Raw genomic sequence first — 9,565 nt, forward strand, 5'->3', positions numbered from 1 at the left:
GCCTCCATATCTGCCTTCTCCTTGGCGAGTCGATCGTACTTCCTCTTCCAGAACCTAGAAGATTGAGGAAGTAGAGAAGTCCATGCATCATCAGGATCATCAATAACCTGATGCTCGAGAAACTCAATCAAAGCATCCTTCTCCTTAATCTGCTGAAGCAACTCTTCTCGTTCACGGATCTAAGCACGTGAACGGTCTTCATCTCTCAACTCCTCTACTCCTTGATCAGGGAGGGTTGAAGGCCCAGCCATAACCATAGGTGTAGGTCTCGGATACTCGTAAGGCATGAGATACTCAGAAGCTCTCTTCCTAACCCAAGCTGTGTAAGGTTCCAAAGCGACACAGTTCTTCGGACCCAACTCTTTCCTTCCTTTCTTATGAATCTTGCGCCAAGTGCGGATCATCCTAGCTTTCAAGCCTTGGGGATCTTTACCCTCCTGAAAGAACACACCCTCCAACAGAATGTTATTGGGTTTATCCTTTAGGGGGAACCCAAGTTGACGACGTGCCAAAACAGGGTTGTAGTTAATCCCACCACATGTACCAAGAAGAGGCACATTGAAGAATTCACCACAAGAGTCAATAATCTGCACACCATCATACACACGGTTATACCAAGAGATATCATCATTAGTGAGAGACATAAGTCTCGTGGACCACCGTAGACATCCCTTGTTCTCCTTGAAAGCGACCGTCTGCGGTAAGTGAGAAATAAACCACTTATACAACAAAGGCAAACAACACACAATGGCACCACCACCCTTTGCATTCCTCATATGCAAAGAGAAATAAGTGTCACCCAACAGAGTCGGAACGGGATTAAGAGTAGAGAAAATCCTAATAGCGTTCACATCCACAAACTTGTCGATGTTGGGGAACAACACTAACCCATAGATGAGAAGTACAAATATGGCCTCAAAGGCGTCCTCACTCATGGCCTTCCCATACATAGTAGCTTGAGCAATGAGGAACTCAGAAGGGAGACCTTGAATTCCACCTTTGGTAGTCATATGAGAACCAACCAGAGATTCATCTATATGCAACATATCAGCTATCTCTCGAGAAGCAGGAATACTCTCCAAGCCACTGAACGGCAACTGATCCAGGATAGGTATACCCACAAGATAAGCATACTCCTCAAGCGTAGGCAAAAGCTGAAAATCCGGAAATGTGAAGCAGCGGTACAAAGGATCATAAAACTGCACCAATACACTCATCAACCCTTCATCCACCTGGGTAGTCAGAAGAGGAAGAAGCTTCCCAAAACGAGGTTTGAAACCCAAGGGATCTAATACATAGGATGTCAAATTCCTTAGCTCTTTCAAGTCTGATTGTCTGAAGCTGTACTTCTTTGTATTCCTTCTTTGTCTTTCCATGTCTGAAAATTTTGCAAATAGACCTCTTAAGTTCCTTGAAAATCTTCTTATTATTTTGATGATATGGATGCAAATGGGTGCATGAATGCATGAATACAACAACCACACTCAAGGATCAAACAAAGCACACCAAACAAAGGTCATGGGATGGATCATGGCATCCTTAATATCAATCATCCATTTTGGTGGATTATGGTTTACACCTTATCAACACCCAAGTTCCATTGATATTAAGGATACATGAACGGATCAACCATGAATCAAGGGTTTGTTGCAAGTCACGAGCATGGAGTCTTGGTTAAGAACCACCCAAAGGGAGTGTACTAGGGTTTAACCTGCCAAACATGTTCTACAAGAGGTTCCCATAGTCATCATCACATCTTTCGGATATTATCGGAGAAACGACTACTCGTATTCCAAAAATATTCTCAAGAGAGACTCTTATGAGTGTAGTATCGCGTAACAATCGTATCAAATCTTACACTTGAACGACTTTTGCACTACATCCTAAGAATAGGCCAAGATGGGCTTGGTAAACTAAGGTCCTTGGCTTCTAAGGTCTATATTGGAAAGAGTAATGTCTAACCACAACTACTTGTGTGACATTATTGATCCCAACATGACCTCCACCAAGTGAATGGACTTGCAAGCCAACTTGCTAAGGAATAACTCCACACAAGTCAACAAGACTATGCCATTCTCCTATCCTAAGTGCACTCGAGTTCAGGTATAGAACTCATCTCACAAAGATCACCAAGCACACAAGAAATTAATATTCAAGCAATTCAATCATTACATACAATACAGTAATCCCAAATTGCACAAAACTATGTCACAAAGCAATATACAATACAATACAACAAAATGAAAAGTAGGCAAAACCCACTAGGCAAATGGTTTCCCCTGCAGAGTCGCCACTTTTCTGTAGCGGGGTATTCGTTAACATTGGAGATATTGACTAAATCCAAGACAAACCATACAAGTCGAGTCGCCACCGCACTTCTATTTATCCAAAGGAATGGTTAGAAAGCGAACAAAAACCTAAAAGTTTTATCGAATCAAAAACTAGTAAAAATGTCAGAGATCTGGGTAAGGGGGTTGGTTATGCAATGGGAAGGTTTTAAGCACCCAAAACATCCTAGGTACTCCTAGGGAGCCCTTTTCACATTTGTTGCAAGGTTGGTATTTTGTGAAAAAATTATTTGTGCAAACATGATTGAAGAGATGAGAAAAGAATATACAAGTTATTTACATTTTGTGTTTGAATGGATGAACCCATTGTCTACGTACAATCTTAAAAAAGATTAGGATCAAAACCTCGTAGTTCGGGGTAAAAATCTCAAAATGAGTTGGTGAATTGATTGGTCCAAAACCTTAAGGTCTTTTGTTATCCAAGGGAGAAAACTCAAACCAAAAACCACAAATCCACCATGTGAGGATAGCTTCAACATGCTAGTGAGGGGTTAACCCTATAATAAGCATGGAAGACTCATTGTCCATCACTAAGGATAAAGGTGAGTATTACATCTACCTCAAGGATAACTCAAACCTAATAGCTAAAGGTTATGAAAAAGTTTGATTAAGAAAGTGGCCATTGAAACCACAAAAAGACATTTGAATGGGTTATATTTACCAATGAAAAATATTTACAAAATGGTCAAAGTTGACTTAAAGATTCAATTCAAAATAAGTATTATGAAAAGAGAGTTTGAAAAATCAAAAGCATAAGGCTTAGGTTTCTAATGTTGAAAACAAGTGTTAAATGTTTGCACAAAAGTTTTGGCTTGGGTTAGAGTGGAGAGAAGAAGAAGAATGGCTAAGATCCTAAGCATACAAGAGGTAAGGGATAAGAAACAAAACCACAAAAGGAGTTCCTCTCTTGAGATCATATTGATGATCCAAGTAGCTCCCATCCTTTGGAATAAGCAATCACATAAGCATAACTCAAGCAATCAACAATCAAATGCATTCTTGGAAGGAAACTCCTCAAGGTATCTTAGATCCCTCTCTCTTAGAAGCTCATGGTAATGGTTCCTCAATTAGGCTTAAGTTGGAATCCCTAGCACAAAAAACACACACATCAAAAGGTTCTATTAACAATCAAAGAATGGACAAGAGGGAGTTTAGAATATGGTCCTTTCAATGTTCATCTTCAAGCTTTAAGCATTCTAAAGGCAGGAGGCCTAGTTGCTCTTTGACATTTAAGCACTCTAAAGGCATGAGGCCTAGTTTCTCTTCAAACTCCATTAACTTGGGTAAAGTCCTAAAGTCTAAGTCCATTTTGTCCAATTCTTTGCATTTGGTTCACAACAAACAGACAAACACAAGCACAAAAGATATATACACAATTATATGCTCAAGTGAGCAAAAGGCAAATGGCATTAACATAAACATGTGCTCCAATGAGCAAAGGAAAAAGCAAATGAATAATATGTACAAGAATAATAAATTGCATAAATGTAAAGTGCAAAAAGTAAATGTTAATGGTTAGTGGTTAGTAGTTAGTGTGCCATAAGGCAAATTTAGCGCTATGTTAAGCAATCGTAATTGGACTTATGTAGAAGTCACAACTATCTGAGGCCGGTCAATAATAATGTAGGCAACAACACAAGTTAGAAGTCTTGATTAGTGAACCAAGTTCCAACAACTTGCCATGCCAAAAGAAAAAGAGAATTGATCTTGTATTGGTTTAAGTCTTTTGCATGATTTAGGAAACAACCTATCCTTAATGCAAAGCCATTCACTTGATCAATTGATCAAGATGAATTAGATTTGGATCAAGGAAGATTAAGTCTCCCTAATCAATGCTAACTTATCAACCTTCAACTCATTGATCAAAAAGAAAAAAAGAAGAAGAAGAAGGAGATGAATAATGGAAAATGAAAATGGAAAGAAATAAGTGCATTAAATGGAATGACATATACCAATCAACAAATATTGACCAATAATATTGAGGATCAAGGTCAAACACTCAAAAACAGAAGTGAGATGAAGATTGGAAGTCAAGAAATGAACAAAATATTTTTGGCATTTTTTAATATTTAAAATAAACTTGAATTAAAATATAAAAGAAAGGTCAAACTTCAAAATCACTTCAAATCAACTTTGAAAAGTCCAAGTGATTTATCCCAAGTTCAACAAGATCAAACAAAGTTTGACAAAAAATCTCAGCATTTTTAAAAGTCAGAAACTACTTTTAATCAATTAAAAATGAATAAAAATAACCTAATTGAACTAAAATCACAAATAAATCTCAAATCAATTAAAAAATAGATGAGAATAATTTTCATAGATCCATCATCATTCAAATAGGTTAGGAAAATATTTTTGTATTTTTTGAATATCAAAAACTATTTAAAATGAATTAAAAATAACCAGAAAAGAGAAAATTCACAAAAAATATCAAATGACAAAATAAAAAATATTAAAAATCATTTTTAGAAACTAGAATTAAAATGGAGAAGAATGCAATTGGTCCCATATTTTTTGGATTGAAAATAAAGAAGTTATGAATTTTTGAAAATAAAGGAAATAAAAGAAATTAAAATAGAAATTAGAAATTATGAAAAATCAGGAGGAGTTGGATGTGATTTCATTAATTGACGTGGCGCATCTAATAGTCCAGAGGCGCACGCTCACCATGAGTCCAAGTCAATGCATAACACACAACATTAAAACAAGTCATAACATTGGAAGGCCATGATTCAATCTGGAAATCATCATCAACGACCTAGATTCAAACTGGAAAGGTGGACGGTGGTGTACACCAACGTCTTCTCCGGCGAGCTCCGGCGAAGTCCAGAAATTGCAGGTCATAAAATCTCAACCAAAAGGGACGATCCTCATATCATTGGAAAGCTGGGGTGATGTACATCACCCCTGTGCCATTGGTTTCTCCTCTAGATCCTCATAGAGAGAGAAATCAGAGAGAGAAAATCATGGTGTTTAAACTGAACTTCATGGATTTCAACAATTGAGCACTCAAAACAAATGCCTCTATGAAGAGGACTTCAGACAACACAATAGCCAGGCAAATGGATCCAAGATTAGTGAGTTTCGAAGAAAAAACCAGTTGAGGATCACCTTTGGATTGTGAAGATTTGAGCTAGATTCCTTGCTTCCTTTGGCCAAACAGAAGTTCAATGGATCATATGAGAGAGGTCTAGGAACTTTGGATCTAGAATTTCAATCGAGGAGATCAAAATTCAGATCTGAAATTTGAGAGAAAATTGAGATTGTTCCTTTAGTGAGAGATTGAGGAATCACTTCAGCAGGGTTTCAGGCCCCTTTAGGTTGATTTTCAAGTGAAGCAAGCAGGTGTATTTATAGCAAGAGCTGATGCAATGCATGATCAAACTCGTGTGTATGTGAATTGGGTCCTCCATGCATGCGCCTATACAGGCGCATGTGAGGCCCAAAATCCATTGCAAATGCAAGCTGAAGTGAATGTGAGATGGTTTGGACGTGTAGTTTGGAATGAATTGGCTTGTGCATGGAGTTTTGATGTGTTATGCATAATTGAACCAAAAACTTCACCTCTTCGAAAATGCCATTTACCAAATCCAAACAAAAGCATGTGGGTAATGGTTGGAAAGGTCTTGATGTAAGGAACAAATGTTATGTTGGGCAAAAATCCATTTGAAGTGTGGAAATTAGTGAATTTTGAGTTTAAAGTGTAAGGTGCAAAACATGCAAAAGTGAAGTTTCCAAATTTGGCCAATGTTCAAGCCCTTCTGTTTTGATGATGCAAGCCTCAAATGTAAAAACCTTCAACATAGAAGTTGTAGATCTTATCAAGAAAATCAAAATGGACTTAAAGTTTTCATCATTTGGATTTTTGATGAAGAAGTTATGGGCACGTGAAGTTGGACTTTTTTGCCTTTCAATGCATATGGTCCAAAGTGACATATAATGTTTTGCATTATCACATGTATTTCCTTTGAGATTTTGAAATTTTGTTAAACATAACATTTGAAGTAGACATATTAAGATTTCCAATGCATTTGATCCCACCTAAAAATCATAAAAAATGAATGAGTTATGTTCTTGAGAAGTTGACCCAAAATTAGGGTTTCAGTCAAAATGACCTATAATGTCTTGGAATGGGAGATGACCTTCCAATCTTAAAATAAATTTTTGATGAACAAGAAAGTTGTTCATATTGTTCTTAAGAACATTTTTCATTTTGGGATCATCTCCATTTGACCAACACATAAAAAGTTAGGTCTCAGTGCATTTCAAAATAGTCAGATGAATTGACTGATCAACTTCTCAAGTCCACAACTCATATCTTGATGAATTGATAATTGAGGATACTCAAATATGTTCAAATATGCATGAAATGATAAATTAAAGAACTTTCCTTGATTGTATTTGACCATAGGCTGAGATTTCTTCATGAGCAAGGCATTGTGGTACACAGATGAATTAGGGTTTCCTTGAGAAGCAAACCTCAAACCCCTTGACTTGCTTTGATCAAAATGATGAAATGAGACACTTAGGGAGGCATATTTGATGGATGAGAGCTTTGGAAACCATTACCATGCTTGCCTTCATCTTCTCTTAGCCATACCTTTGCACAAAGGATCTCCCAAAAGCTCTTGACCTTGTGATTGCTCAAGCTACAAACAAGAAATGTTAGTGACATATTTTTGTGCTTTTGGTTAGTAAACAAAATGAGAAAATCAATAATATACAATTCAAGCATGCTTGGTGATCTCAAACCACTCACAAGGAGTCCCACCCAAAGGCAAAGGGAACCAAGATGCTCATGATCCTTGAGGCTTTGTAAATGCAATATTATGATGCCATGAGGGATCTTAGGGCCAAAATTGGGGTCTTACAGTTATGTTCAGATAGTTTGATCATGCATTCGATCTTTCAAAAAAAATCGTCCATATGTACACCCTCCAATTAGGTTCAACCACATGTTGTCCTTCGCGCACATGTTGAAGTGTCGAAGAAGTTGAGAAAAGCTAAAATTAGTGTTGGTTGATCCTCACCCACCAATAACCTGGCAGTCAACACGCGTAAAAAAAAACAGAAAAAAGTCCGCTAAGTCAAACACCACAAAATGACTTAGGCAAAAGTCAGGGCATCCCGATGGACCGAAAGCTTCAAAGAAGCGGTCCAGGAAAATCAGGGATAAGGAAAATCAATCAAAAGAGGTCATTAAATCCTCAACAAAAACAAAATAAGGTGACTGCCATTTCAAGAAAATATCATCTTGAATCCTCATTTTCACTTTCGCACATTCGAAGTCGAATGCGTGTATTGAATTAACTGAACATAGGAACTGGAGATCATCAAGAAGAAGGGGTGGGTAAAAAAAAATTTTTGAGCCTTATATCCTTTTGTTTAAAAAACCGTGAACTAGGCCACATTACAACCCTTAAAAGACCTAATTGAGGCAGAGTTTATTCTGAAAGCATACTACAACAAGGTTGTGTTAACCTGACTCCAAACAATTTTTGTTAATCATTTGATCGCACAACTTGCATACTGTGAATGACTTGATCACCATTGTGTTCTTATCAATGACTCGTTCACTGTATTTCACCCATTCATATCAATAAACTTTGATTTCAAATTTTTGCATAAGCATTGAATTAAAATTACCAATTTTGAATGAACAATCTTATTTGCGATTCAACACTTAGCATCAAATAAATTCCAACAATATACAGTTGAGGAACTTGATAAAGTGAAAGAAGTTTAGTCAGGGGAAAATCACTTCGAGCATCAGTTAATTTGAGCTAATAACCATAAGGGTCATCTAGCCAAGAGTAATTTGCTTCAAGACTCAGACAGGGGCAAGCCACCTCAGAAGCTCATTGAGTCCAACAAGCCAACGACAGTCAATCAAAAGTCTATCGTTCCAAGATTTGGTTAATCAGGGGTAGACCACTGCAAGTTTCAAACACTTGGGGCAAGCCATCTCGAGGTAGTCTCATGGCAAGTTGTTTCCAAACTCACTTTCAAGGTGAACATTTCCAAAGACCCAACAGACTGGGGCAAGATGAGCCACAGAGGGGCAAAACCTCTTTCTTCATGCTTTCAAACTGCTCAAACAAATTTTGCCATACGTCAACAACTATTGAGTTTAAGACGAGTGCCCGAAAATTATGCTAGCACGATTCATTAATCCTCCAAAAGAATCCCATTGGCTAAGCTGTGGCTATCAAACTGGATAGAATCCTCCTTTGACAACATCTATCATAAAATTTTGGTTGAGTTCTCGGTGTTGAGGAATCACGACTTCCATAAAAAGTCTTTACAAACTCCCAGTCCACTCAGGTGTCAGCATTTTCATATCATGATCATTCATATATCATGCATAAAAAAAATTCAAATCATGCATAGCCGAAATATACTTCGGGCTTATTTTGCATTGACCCATGTCTTGTTGTTGATCCTATACCCTTTGACCTCTAATTCCAGTTTGTATTTGGTGCCCTTAAACCAACATCCGGTTTTCGCAGTCATTTTCAAGTCCAATTGTTGTTGGCAAAATCCGTTAAAAGTTGGTTATAATCCATTACTTACGGTTAAAAGTCCAATTGTTGTTGAGCATTGTCAGGTCATATATGAACCTGTTGTTGAGCTTTATTCAGGTCATATGTGAACCTGTTGTCGAGCTTTATTCCATTGCCAGGTCACATATGAACCTGTTGTTGAGCTTTATTCAGGTCATATATGAACCTGTTGTTGAGCTTCATTCCATTGTCAGGTCATATATGAACCTGTTGTTGAGCATTGTCAGGTCATATATGAACCTGTTGTTGAGCTTTATTCAGGTCATATATGAACTTGTTGTTGAGCTTTATTCCATTGTCAGGTCATATATGAACTTGTTGTTGAGCATTGTCAGGTCATATATGAACCTGTTGATTGAGCTCTATTCCATTGTCAGGTCATATATGAACCTGTTGTTGAGCTTTATCCAGGTCATATGTGAACCTGTTGTTGAGCTTTATTCCATTGTCAGGTCATATATGAACCTGTTGTTGAGCTTTATTCAGGTCATATATGAACCTGTTGTTGAGCTTTATTCCTTTGTCAGGTCATATATGAACCTGTTGTTGAGCTTTATTCAGGTCATATATGAACCTGTTGTTAAGCTTTATTCCAGTGTCAGGTCATTGAAGAGTCTTTCTCCATGATTGTTTCAGTGTTATCAGGTCATATAT

Source organism: Lathyrus oleraceus, chromosome 6 (genome assembly GCF_024323335.1).
Source record: "Lathyrus oleraceus cultivar Zhongwan6 chromosome 6, CAAS_Psat_ZW6_1.0, whole genome shotgun sequence".
Classification (NCBI taxonomy): domain Eukaryota; kingdom Viridiplantae; phylum Streptophyta; class Magnoliopsida; order Fabales; family Fabaceae; genus Lathyrus; species Lathyrus oleraceus.